The 11,241-nt window shown below is 37.0% G+C and overlaps 1 protein-coding gene across 10 annotated transcripts in view; it reads left to right on the top strand.

Annotated features, from left to right (window-relative positions):
• The first annotated feature begins 1,766 nt into the window (after positions 1-1,766).
• The window catches only part of LOC129780515 (uncharacterized), a 90,282-nt gene continuing 80,807 nt past the window's right edge, over positions 1,767-11,241 (top strand). For 2 of the 10 annotated variants that reach the window (XM_055788842.1, XM_055788833.1), the window contains exon 1: positions 2,343-2,522. The gene's annotated coding sequence lies outside the window, so the exon portion shown is untranslated. The other 8 variants (XM_055788839.1, XM_055788835.1, XM_055788834.1 and 5 more) reach the window with 8 other exon arrangements.

The raw sequence follows: 11,241 nt of genomic DNA, 5'->3' as shown, positions 1-11,241 counted from the left end.
TTATGCTATTAAAGTTGAATGAAATAAATACACCAGAAGCTCACTTATGAGTTATACTTTATTGTCTGTAAGTTCGGAAAGGATCGGTCAACTAGGTAATTTTCTACGGCTTTTTTTCCTGATGCAATTTGATGTGGGACACCATTTATTCGTCTTCGGCGTTGATGTTCTTTGTTGGTCGGGCTTTACATACGATCTTTTGCGTTTTAGATTGTCGTATTGAATCCGTTTTTCGTCTCTGGCTACGATTCGATGCTAAAAAGATTTGCTTTTGTGACGTCCAAGCAACATTCGGGACATGCAAAATCGCCGTTCTCATGCTTTCAATTCATATGGATTTAAATTTCCTTTGAATGTATTCTGCGGCTATGAGTAATTTAGAAATAGCTTGTCGAGTTACTCCTAAAGATTTTACAAGCTCTGTTTGCGTTCGACGCTTATTTTGATCGAGTAATGTCTCTAATTTGTCATCTTCAATTTTTTTCTAATGACCCGGACGCTTTTTGTCTTCTACACTTGAATTACCACTTTTGAGCCGTCAAAATCATTCCCTGCAAAATCTATCTTCATCTATCACCATACACTTCTCCAAGTATTCGATGGGTTTCAGCTTCACTTTTCTTCCAATTGAAACAGAAAATCGAAACTTCCCGCAAATGGTGCTCATTTGCAACGAAACTCCGCATTTTTATCGCAGTAAAAATTGAACTTGTTGTGCAAAACTTATAGAATTGTAAAAAAATGTATGGTTGACAGATGTCGACACTTCACAATTTACCAAAAAAAAAAGATGGCACTTTCAGCCATCTTGTGGAAACTAAATGAATTAAGTTGCACACCCAATTGTTTTGTGGGAGCCCGGTCATTCTAATTATCGTTCTTTATTCGGGCTGGCGATCGACACTATAGTTTCTCAATGATTTCATATCATTACATTAACCAAGCCCACCAACGGTCATTAAATATATTTGGATACCAAACGCAGATCTTTACCTTTCGCAGTTCTCCAATATGTGCTCCCGTGGCCGAGTGGTTAGCGTCATAACTAACATGCCGGGTGTTCGGGTTCGATTCCCGTTCTGGTCGGGGGAATTTTTCGTCAAAGAAATTTCCTCCGACTTGCACTGTGATCACGCGTATTCTAGAGGTTGCCACTCAGAATGCATTCATGGCGTGTTATTTGGCATAGAAATCTCAACTAAGTACTAATAAAAAATGACGCAAGTAATACTACGTTGAGACGGCGAAGTTCCTCTAGGAACGTTAGTGCCATTGAAGAAGAAGAAGAAGAAGTTCTCCAATATTTAAACGCAATGAATTTTAAGACGAAATAATATTGGTATTAGCTTCATATTGTCGACGCTTTCCGAATGTCTACTCAATATATATTTCTTACTTATTATATTTATTTCAAAAATCCTCAAAACAGTCAAAACAATAACACAAATCGCATAAGAGGTTAAGCTTCACATCTTATTTTCGAAGTTATATATTTTCCTTTAAGGATATTGAAACATTGGAATAATGATGATGGTTTCGATGCATTTCGTCATTTTTGCATTTGTTATCTAAAATAACGAGCATTTTTGAGATTTTTTGTTAATTTTAAGATTTAAAAAAAAAAGGTTTATGATGTATAACAATCGCTTTTAGTGTGAGATTTGTACCACAAATTCTGACATCACTGTCAGGATGATGGCGCCCCAGTGGAAGAAGCAACTAATGCGGATGGTAATAAAACTTTGCGCAGAGCGGATAGTGCGGCTCAGTAAACCTTGCGAATTGAGTGGAAGAAGGTCACCGAATTGGGTTCTACGTTCCGTCGGTAAAATCACCCATCGCGGCTGAAGTGGTGGTTGGTAGTTGTGCGAAATCATTGCGTACGCGCGGTATGCTTATGCCTCCCCCGCTTGTGATGATGTTTGAGACTGGCTGCGTGCTTTGTTGTGAATTCTGAACAGGTAGTGCTCCCACCTGTAAGTAAGACACAAATTGAATAGACCAACAGGTGTGAAACCGGTCAATGCATTCCGGCTTAGTAGTGATAGCGGAGGACGGAATGAGTTTCCAAGGGGTGTCGCAAAGGGAGTCGGTTTATAACACCATCCAAAAACGGTCATCTATAATTTATGATTAACTGTTAATGGTTTTCCGCTATTTCCTCTTTGTACTCTCAAATGTTCTTGGGGAACATCGGCGAATCTCCAACTTTAAGCCACTTGATCGTTGGTTCTCGGTACCACCGTTCACTCGATGAATCCCTCGATCACATGTGCTCCGACTCTTGAAATGCGCTTATGCTCATGGAGGATAGGGGGTTAAGCTAGCGATTGGCACGATTTCAGCCTTCAGTTGCACTTTCGAGCTTCGCGCGCACGTCAGCTTTGGAAGTGTGGTCTTTTTTAGCTTTCGCGGAGCGTTGTTTCGATCGAGAAGATTTGGTGTTTGTGTTTTGCAATCGAATATTTCTTTTAACTTCACGTTCTATTTGTTTTGATCGGGGTCACACTATCAATTCCAAGGTACACCTACAACCAGTACTGAATTAAGCTTGTTGAGGCTGGTTGTGGCTCGAAGACGTGACTTGAATGTGGCAGGTCGATTTATTTGGGACATGATTAGCGCATTTGCGCCAGTTTTTGGGTATTCAAGAAAGGATCAGCGATAAAGTGTCGTGAAGGTATGCGCATGATCGTGTGAACGTGTGGTGCGAAAGACTCTTCCAATCAAAACAAACCACCGTTAGCGGTACGGAGTGCCAGTGAAAGTGCGTTCAGAATGGGTCAAGAGGAAAGAATGGTGTCCACTGATAAGTCATCGTTGCTCACAATAATTTGTTGGCGAGCCAATGGTTTTAACACATTAGTGTTAACTGTGCTGGAGCTTTAGGGAGAAGGTGCTTGTTTGTTTTGGGGGTCTCCCAAAATAGCGATTGCACGACAGTAAACAGAGCGTTTCGGCGCTTCAACTTTTTGCATACAAATAAATTTATCCTGATACGAAATAATATGATAAGATTGTATTCGTTTGGAATGCACTCTCGAGATGACGATTTTATACACTGCAAGTCAGCAAAGCCGGTTGATCTTGAGCAACGCAAAGTTTGGTGTGACGGTTAACCGATTTATGCGAGTCGTGATTTCATTACTTTCAGTAAATAGAAGAATCATTTCAACAATATACGTTCAACTAACGTTCCATGTTGTGTTTAATTGAATGTTTTGTTTCGATGCTACAATAGCGATTAATTGCACCTGAAAGTAGGTATCAAGTTTTGGAAATTGGAGCTCTTGCAAAAAAACCTCGCATGCTTGAAAGTTGCTTGTTAGAAAGTAGCGATGAATAGCTCTTTGAATGAAACCGTCAGAATGTGATTGCAAGCATATTGAACAGATTCATATTTGTTGCTGGAGTTTCTATAAGTGGCTTTTAGGTGAATATTTGGATGCCAGTTTTTGCTTAAATCGCCTAGTGTCTATGCCTAGCTTTCAGAATTTTGTTCTTATCAAGAGCTAGTTATATTAGGATATTAGGACTGTATTCGATTAAAATGAAACGCACAACGTTGGTCATGTATAAATGGCATAGCAAGGATTCTTTAAATACTACAATTTTAATTTTTACCTAGCTGAACATTTTTAACCGTGCTTCTCTTTATTTATGTGAAGATAAATAAATTTCTGAACACTAGTGATGGACTTCTTCTATGATGATCAAACATTTCTCAGTTGGGTTTAATGCTCCGAAGAGTTTGGAATATTCGGACATTATTGACTTCATACCCTTCTAAGACGTCTTGAGTATTGATACCTTATTAGATAAAAATATAGACAGAAGGGCAGAAGCTGCTTCTAGAGACATTCTCTAATTCAAATTTTCCCGATGATAATGTGGTATTGTGGTGAATATACCGAGTGTTCAAATATGATTTCACGACATTTGTAGTATACAATTGGGTGTTAAAATATTGAATAATCAAATTGTCATGCTTATTTAGAAATCACGGAGGTTTTTCCCGTAGCTTTGCCAATGATTGTATCAGACGTTTTAGTCATAGTCCAGAGCAACTTTCTGATATCATCAAATACAGAGTATAACCTTGGTAAAATCAATATTTGGCATCAATGAGCCCGCTTCACCCATCATTTTTTTGCATTTCGAATATTGATAGTTTTGATCTCCATTAATTATTCGATGCAAACGAAATTTCTCGGATCGTGTTTCGTAAATCGGCGTCCTTTACTTCATTTAAAACTGAGAACTATTTTTGAAGACATTTCGTAAGAGTTGTTCGATCGTCATTTAATAATTTGCCGTATGTCAAACATCGTACACTGCGTAACTGCCTAGTTGATAGTTGAATCGACTACAATTATTGACAGTTCAATGAATACGCATGATACTACAGAACCTATTGAAAGGACCGGAATGATATTCATACACCCAAGCTCGCCTTGGTGTAGGTTCCAACGGTCATAACATTTAACCGGATTTGATTACCATTTATTTGAGAAGCTTCCTTGCATGAGTTTTGGTCACGGTATTTTGCTTTTCGTTCCGGTTCAGTGCATTGCGCACCTTCTATGCTTTCAATTCAGGAGAATCTATCGTTTTTCTAACAGAACAAATTTAGGCGGTTAACTGTTTCCTGCGTCGATGTGGAATTGGTTTATTGAATTTTTGACATTCTCTGAATTCCTGAGTCACATTTTTTGTCGGTATCATCCTTCCGTTTGATGGTCAGACGATTTTTGAATGAGTTTATCGCACGGATTATAATTTATTTAGATATACCGTCCGTCAATTGTTCGCTTAATTGTAGCAACATGAAGTTCTACAAACACATTTTATTTGAAAACAGCTTCGAAACACTAGAGCAGAGTTTTGAGCGAAATCTTCAAGTATAATCTATTTTAGAAAAAAATAGAAATCTCATTGAACTATCTTTAATTTTTTCGGTGCCTTCAATAATCAATATTCAAAATCAAACGCAAATGAACATTGACATCTTTTTAATCTCTTTCCTTTCATTGCAACTCAATGTAACGAAATAATAAAAAGCAAATCGTTTTTTTAAACCAGGGGAGAGCTTGTATGACTTTCCGATCGATCATGCAATTAATGCAAATTCATGCATTGTTTCCGGGTGAAAAGTGGCGTTAGAGTGCAACTCTTCGCAAACCGGATGGGAAGAAGTTGTTCTTTCGCAGTGAGAGCTGTATTCTTCGGATGAAAACTGAAGGTGAAAATTCGTTCCTATAGCCGCCGCCATCACAACACAATCGAATTGGGTTTCTTTTTTCCGTTCTGTGAAAGGTGTTACATAGTATAGTTTGTGGGATATTCTTATGGGAATTTTGTTTTTGGAAGCATTGGAGATGTAATTTCGCTAAGAGATACTGAAAAATCAATTAAATATTCAATAATTTTTGTATTTCAGTGTCCCTGTTGACAGCGAGCAATCAACAGTACATATTTATGTTGAGTTTATATGAAAAAGTTCATTAATCGTATAGTTTTCTTACATTATATCTGCACTGAATCGATTTGGAAAAAACATGAGTCATACCCAATAAGAATTAGTAGTTACATTGGACCCAGATCGATTAACTGCTGCAAAATATCGTCATGTAATGAGAATGCTTCAAAAAGCTAGTAATTTGAAAAAAAAAATTACTTCGAACTATTTGTCAAAAGGTGAATTTTACCCGAATTATCCAATACAAAAAAACGATTAGTTGCTACGAGTAGCTGATACCTTCAGTACCATCACTGGCGATGTTTTTCTATGCGTCACATATTGGGGGTCTTCATGCCCTAATGTGTTGCGAGTCCGCTTACGAATCGTACGATCATGTCTAAAATTTAGAACTTTCCATTGTATGGAAATAATGAATAAACCTGAAGGTCTTTAATATAAATGTGCTTAATATACACTCTGTCCAACTTCTATAAGACCACCATGATTCTATTTCGTTGCAACACTAACAGTTAGAATTTCAACAAGATAAATTCATACATTGTTGAATGCTTAGAATAAAGTATATTTAACGTCAATTTCGTTCAAAAGAGTTGTTTGTTTATTTATTGTGCATAAATATGATAATTGCAGTTGTCCAGTTTCTATAAGACCATTTCAGAATTCATAGGTATTATCAGTGAAAAAATAAAAACGATCGGCTGATTTAAATGTCAATAATTGGTAACCTTGCCATTTCGGCTAATAACCTTGAAAATTAGTGTTGGAATACTATTTACCTAATTCTGCTGAACGGATTTCTCGATATTTTTCCATGTTTCCAAAATTGCGACCTTGTGGTGTACCGCTTTCCCTCAGTGTAGATTCTGTGTACCAGAATACCCCTAAGATTTTCAACAGGATTCAAGTCTGGAGAGTCATCTAGTCCAAAAAATTAAGTTTTTGGTCCTTAATTCATTGCTGATATGAATAGTAGCATTGTTTTGCTGGATTGTGATTTTTTTACACACAAAAATGGTAGGAGAGAGGATTCCAGAATATGTATGTAATCTTTGAACGATGTGAAAGTTATCTTGAGCTTTCCGGTTGCACAGAATCCCGCCCAAACCATGCACTAGCCTTTGCCGAAATTCCTGGTTGAAAAATACTGTTCTTTCTTCCGTAAATCACGACAGTGCCCGTTGGAATCATTAGGACCATCCAAATGGAACTTTTTTTTCGTTAGTGAAGAAAACCTATACACCTCTTTATGTGAGAACTTTTTATTAAAACTTGACGAAACCGTGAGCACTTTTCTCTTCGGTATTTTCCAGAGTCAATTGATTAAACCAACTGAAACAACGGAAAATGTAACTGGTCTTACAGAAACTTGACACTTGAAAAATACAAGACCTTTGATTTACGCTCAGCGCTTGCACACACACATATGAAAATCATGCAGTGTATGGTAGTCACCAATACCTACACACTAGAATATAAATTGAAGCATTGTTTGTTTACAATGGCACAAAGCAGCAAGATCATCACCTGGTCTTGTAGAAGTTGGGCAGAGTGTAAATGCAAGTGGTTAGTGTCACACCTAACATGCCGGGGATTCGGGTTCGATTCCCGTTCTGGTCGGGGGAATTTTTCGTCAAAGAAATTTCCTCCGACTTGCACTGTGGTCACACGTATTCTAGAGTTTGCCACTCAGAATGCATTCAAGGCGTGTTTTTGGCATAAAAATCCCATCTAAGTGCTAATATAAGACGCAATTAATATTACGTTGAAACGGCAAAGTTCCTCTAGCAACGTTAGTGTCATTTAAGAAGGAAAAGATATAATAAGAAGAAGTTACTTACATCAAATCAATTATGCGTTTGAATGTGAATTATAAAAGATTGTGTACAAGATATGTCGGCAATTTTAAAGTAGGACTACGATTTTCTTCCATTCGATTCTTTTGTTTGTTTATTCTGATATTATTTTAAAATGAAATGAATTTGAGAATTTATTTTTAGTAGAAATTGTTGGTGCCCTTGAAATGGACCGTAGATTTGCGAGGTTGCTTGGGACACATGGGAAGCCAAAGCCAAAAGTTAGGACTTTCAGGTTTAAATCACTTATAACAGAACGTAAATGAAACGCGACCATAAAGTTGACGTTGGATTACGTTAGGTTATTCGTCGCAGGTTGGTTATGCGTTTCTTTTAAAAATTTCATTAAACTTGGTGGCAATATATTCCTGAAAGACGTAGTTTTCGCCAAAAAGATGAAACATCATAAGAACGACTGTACTATAGAAAAAAAGATAGAAAAGGATCTGCACCATTCAAGTTAATGGTTTGTTACATCGTAATTGTAATTGCGATTGATCTGCATGGAAGCATTGAAAAAAATAACGATGGCCCATTTTTTCATTTAATTCATTAATATTTACAGTATACATAAATTATCCTAAATTAATTTTGTTTCACATCCATGTTGAAAAATCGTTTTATATTCTACTTTACGCTATTTTACCAATATCAATTATCAAATGCAGCTCCGAGAGCAGTTCTCTTAAAATTTAGTTATTTTAATCGGCCAAAAAAATGGTTAAACGTGTCATATGAAACGTTCACAAGGATTACACTAGGCTAAACATTTGTCTGCTAGCATAAGAGCTTACTGAAATATTTTCAGAATCACAGAAAACTTTGTAAAACACTATTTTTTTGAATCAATGAAAAGGAATTAAATAAGTTCTTCTTCGTGAAAGCAAAAAATAGGCCTTACACAGAATTCATTGAAGTTTTCAAAACTGCATTTCGATTCACGATTTTTTTAATTATTTTCCACTACATCTACACACACCAAGATGAAAATGAGTTCATAGAATGTTCAAAAACTTTTAAGTTAAAGCTTTTGAATGATGTACATCCTTTCTTTATGCGTTGATTTTTTTACGAAGTTCTACAGCATTTCAAAAATCACCTAATTTTCTCGACCTATCATTTTGTTCCTCTATATTTTCTGTTGAGTGTATGTTACCTCGACAGTTTTCCCTACAGACGATGTTATATTTATACCTTAGCAAAAGTGTGATAGTTGTGCAAGGGCGTAGTTTTAGTTGCAAATATTTCTCTTCTTCTAATCTTTCTCCCTTTTTTCGTCGTTAGGTTAGATTGTTTGGGGATCAAAAGGATGCACGCAGAACAAACCTGTAGGTAAAAATGAATGCATTCAAACACCATCAAACTTCGTTCTCAGCATAAAAACACTTTAAAAACACAATATTAGGTATCCGATTGAAAAATGCCAATATAGAATAAACTTTCTCCGTAAAATTACCGGCACCTGGTGGAGTGCCCATCCAGATGATTTTGTAATGTTGTATCGAACAACTATTCTCTCAGTGATGGAGTTTGGCGATACCCGCGTGATAAAAACCGCGTTTATTGGAAAATCCGCGTAAAAAAACCTCGTAAAAAACCTCGTAAAAAACCTCGTAAAAAACCTAATAAAAAACCGCGTAAAAAACCTGGGTGTATATTCCTAACCGTATTTGTTTTTTTGACTACATCAATTCGCCTGTGCATTTTGATTTGTCCATTACAAAAAGGATATCCATGGAATTCCGATCACCCGAATGCAACATTTACCCGAATGTACTATTTACACCTATATTTAATTAGAAGGTATTTTAAATATAATCACATTTATACATTAACTGATATTCAAAAAATCGACTGTTTAGCGGAAAAGTAAAAACGAGAGAAAAAGGCGTTGTGTACTATATTTTTCAAAAATATATAGTTTCACTTTTTTCATTAAATAAATTATTAATTTTGTATAAATAATGGACTTTGGAGGATTTTGAACATCATCCAGTCATTTAGATCACGTAGACCATACACGTAGATGAAAGCTGTCAATTTTAAGCAGTCGCCATAAAATTCATAGAATAAGGTATTGAAATATATTAAAGAAGCAAAAAAAAAAAAATGAAAAATAATGCATTGGGAGGAGATAAATGCATTATAACACATTGAGATTCTGAAGCATTTACAAGAAACAATGTCATTAGAATATCTTTTATCAGGATAGGAAGATTATCCAAATGGAAAATAATCCCGAGTTAGAAAGGAAAAAAATATTTAAAAAAGGATTCAAATTTTCTGATAATGAATAAAAATCAATTGAACACAACCCGACAGAGAAGCTTCTTTGTTATTTTTGCATTGGAATATGAATGACATATTTGACACGTGGAGATGAATGACAGACAAACGTGGACCTAAGACAAACCTAACCAAAGGATCGTCTTCTATGTTTCGAACTCTTAACCTGATTTGTCGAATTTTTTTGCTTTTTTCATTCGGGTAAACGTTCCATTTGGGTGAATGTTGCATTCGGGAAAATATTGCATTCGGATATCTGTCGTATTCGGGTATTTTTCGCATTCGGGTGAATGCGAATTCGGGAAAATGTTGCATTCGGGTATTTGTTACTTTCGGGTGAATGTGCTTCGGGTACACGTGTTTCGGGTGAATGGTATTCGGGTAAATGTTACACAACCGTTCTATCCACCTGACAATCCGTTATCATTTCCGCTTCACAAATTAAACACATGAACCACAATGCCGTCAACGCGGTTTGATTCGGTTCGATTTTCTTTGATCCGTACCGACCTGTTTCGGGTTTGGTTTGGCAAGATTCGAGTCAGTTTTCGGCACATCGGCAAACCCGGACGGCACATCCACACTTATTCGGGTTTACCAGGCGGCTAAGGCCGAACGATGCCGATTGGTGTAATGTGGACGCGTCTTAACTGGCAACACGAATGGAACGAAGATGAATTAGGCCGGTTGTTTCACTCGATCATCCCTAAGGTTAGCCTCAAACCGTGGTTCAAAAGTCATGAGTCGGGACTATTTTCACATCTTCATAAAAAAAGCATCAACATTTGGATTGATAACCGAACTGTGTTCTAGAGCATGCCGCTCAGAATAATTCCAAGGCGTGTTATTCGGCATGGATAAATCTTGTCTGAGTACTAAAAAATGACGCAAACAATACTCCGGTGAGACGGTGAAGTTCTTCTTGGAGAAATTTTTAATTATTGTGGTTCAATCCAAAATCCTACTACCACACAAATCCTGTTAAACATATTTTTTTTCAGGATCTGAAAAAGAGTCTGGTCAAATTTATTACGCTAAATCACGAGAATTGTGAATATAGGGAACACTACGCTCCATCGCCAGCTCTATGTTATCAGCACGTCTATTAATCACACGTTCCACGGTATCCTCACTTTGTCCATTCGGCTCGTGCAGTCGGGTAACTAATGAATAGAATTTTATAAAGGGCACTTTGAATTCATACGAGAGGAGACAATTAACATAAATTCAAGATAAACTTATCTTTTCCGATTGCCTTTCCTACTGTACGCCATCCACTAGGCTTAGGGGCAGGTGCAGCGGTCACTGCGGCCTGGGATGATTAGGGGTGACGCCCAACCAAACATTTCCTCTTCCCGTTGTATGCAGGTACATATATCAGTTATTCAGATGAGAAGTTGTTTTGTCGCAGAAAAGGTAATGTTGTTACTACCATTTTACCTAACCGGCCTGACAAGCACCCCTTTTCCGCGTCGCTTTATCGAAGTTTATCGAAACCGGTCCGACTAGAGAATGAAATACATTCGCCTGCGGTTTTAGAAAACGTCATCTGTGGATAGATAGCGTATAGACACTGTCCTTCCCGATCTGGGTTGTGAAAGCTCACACACGTAGCACAAT

This window comes from Toxorhynchites rutilus, chromosome 3 (genome assembly GCF_029784135.1).
Source record: "Toxorhynchites rutilus septentrionalis strain SRP chromosome 3, ASM2978413v1, whole genome shotgun sequence".
Lineage (NCBI taxonomy): Eukaryota > Metazoa > Arthropoda > Insecta > Diptera > Culicidae > Toxorhynchites > Toxorhynchites rutilus.
Note: the sequence above shows the minus strand (reverse complement) of the source record. Positions and strands in the feature narration are given on the sequence as shown.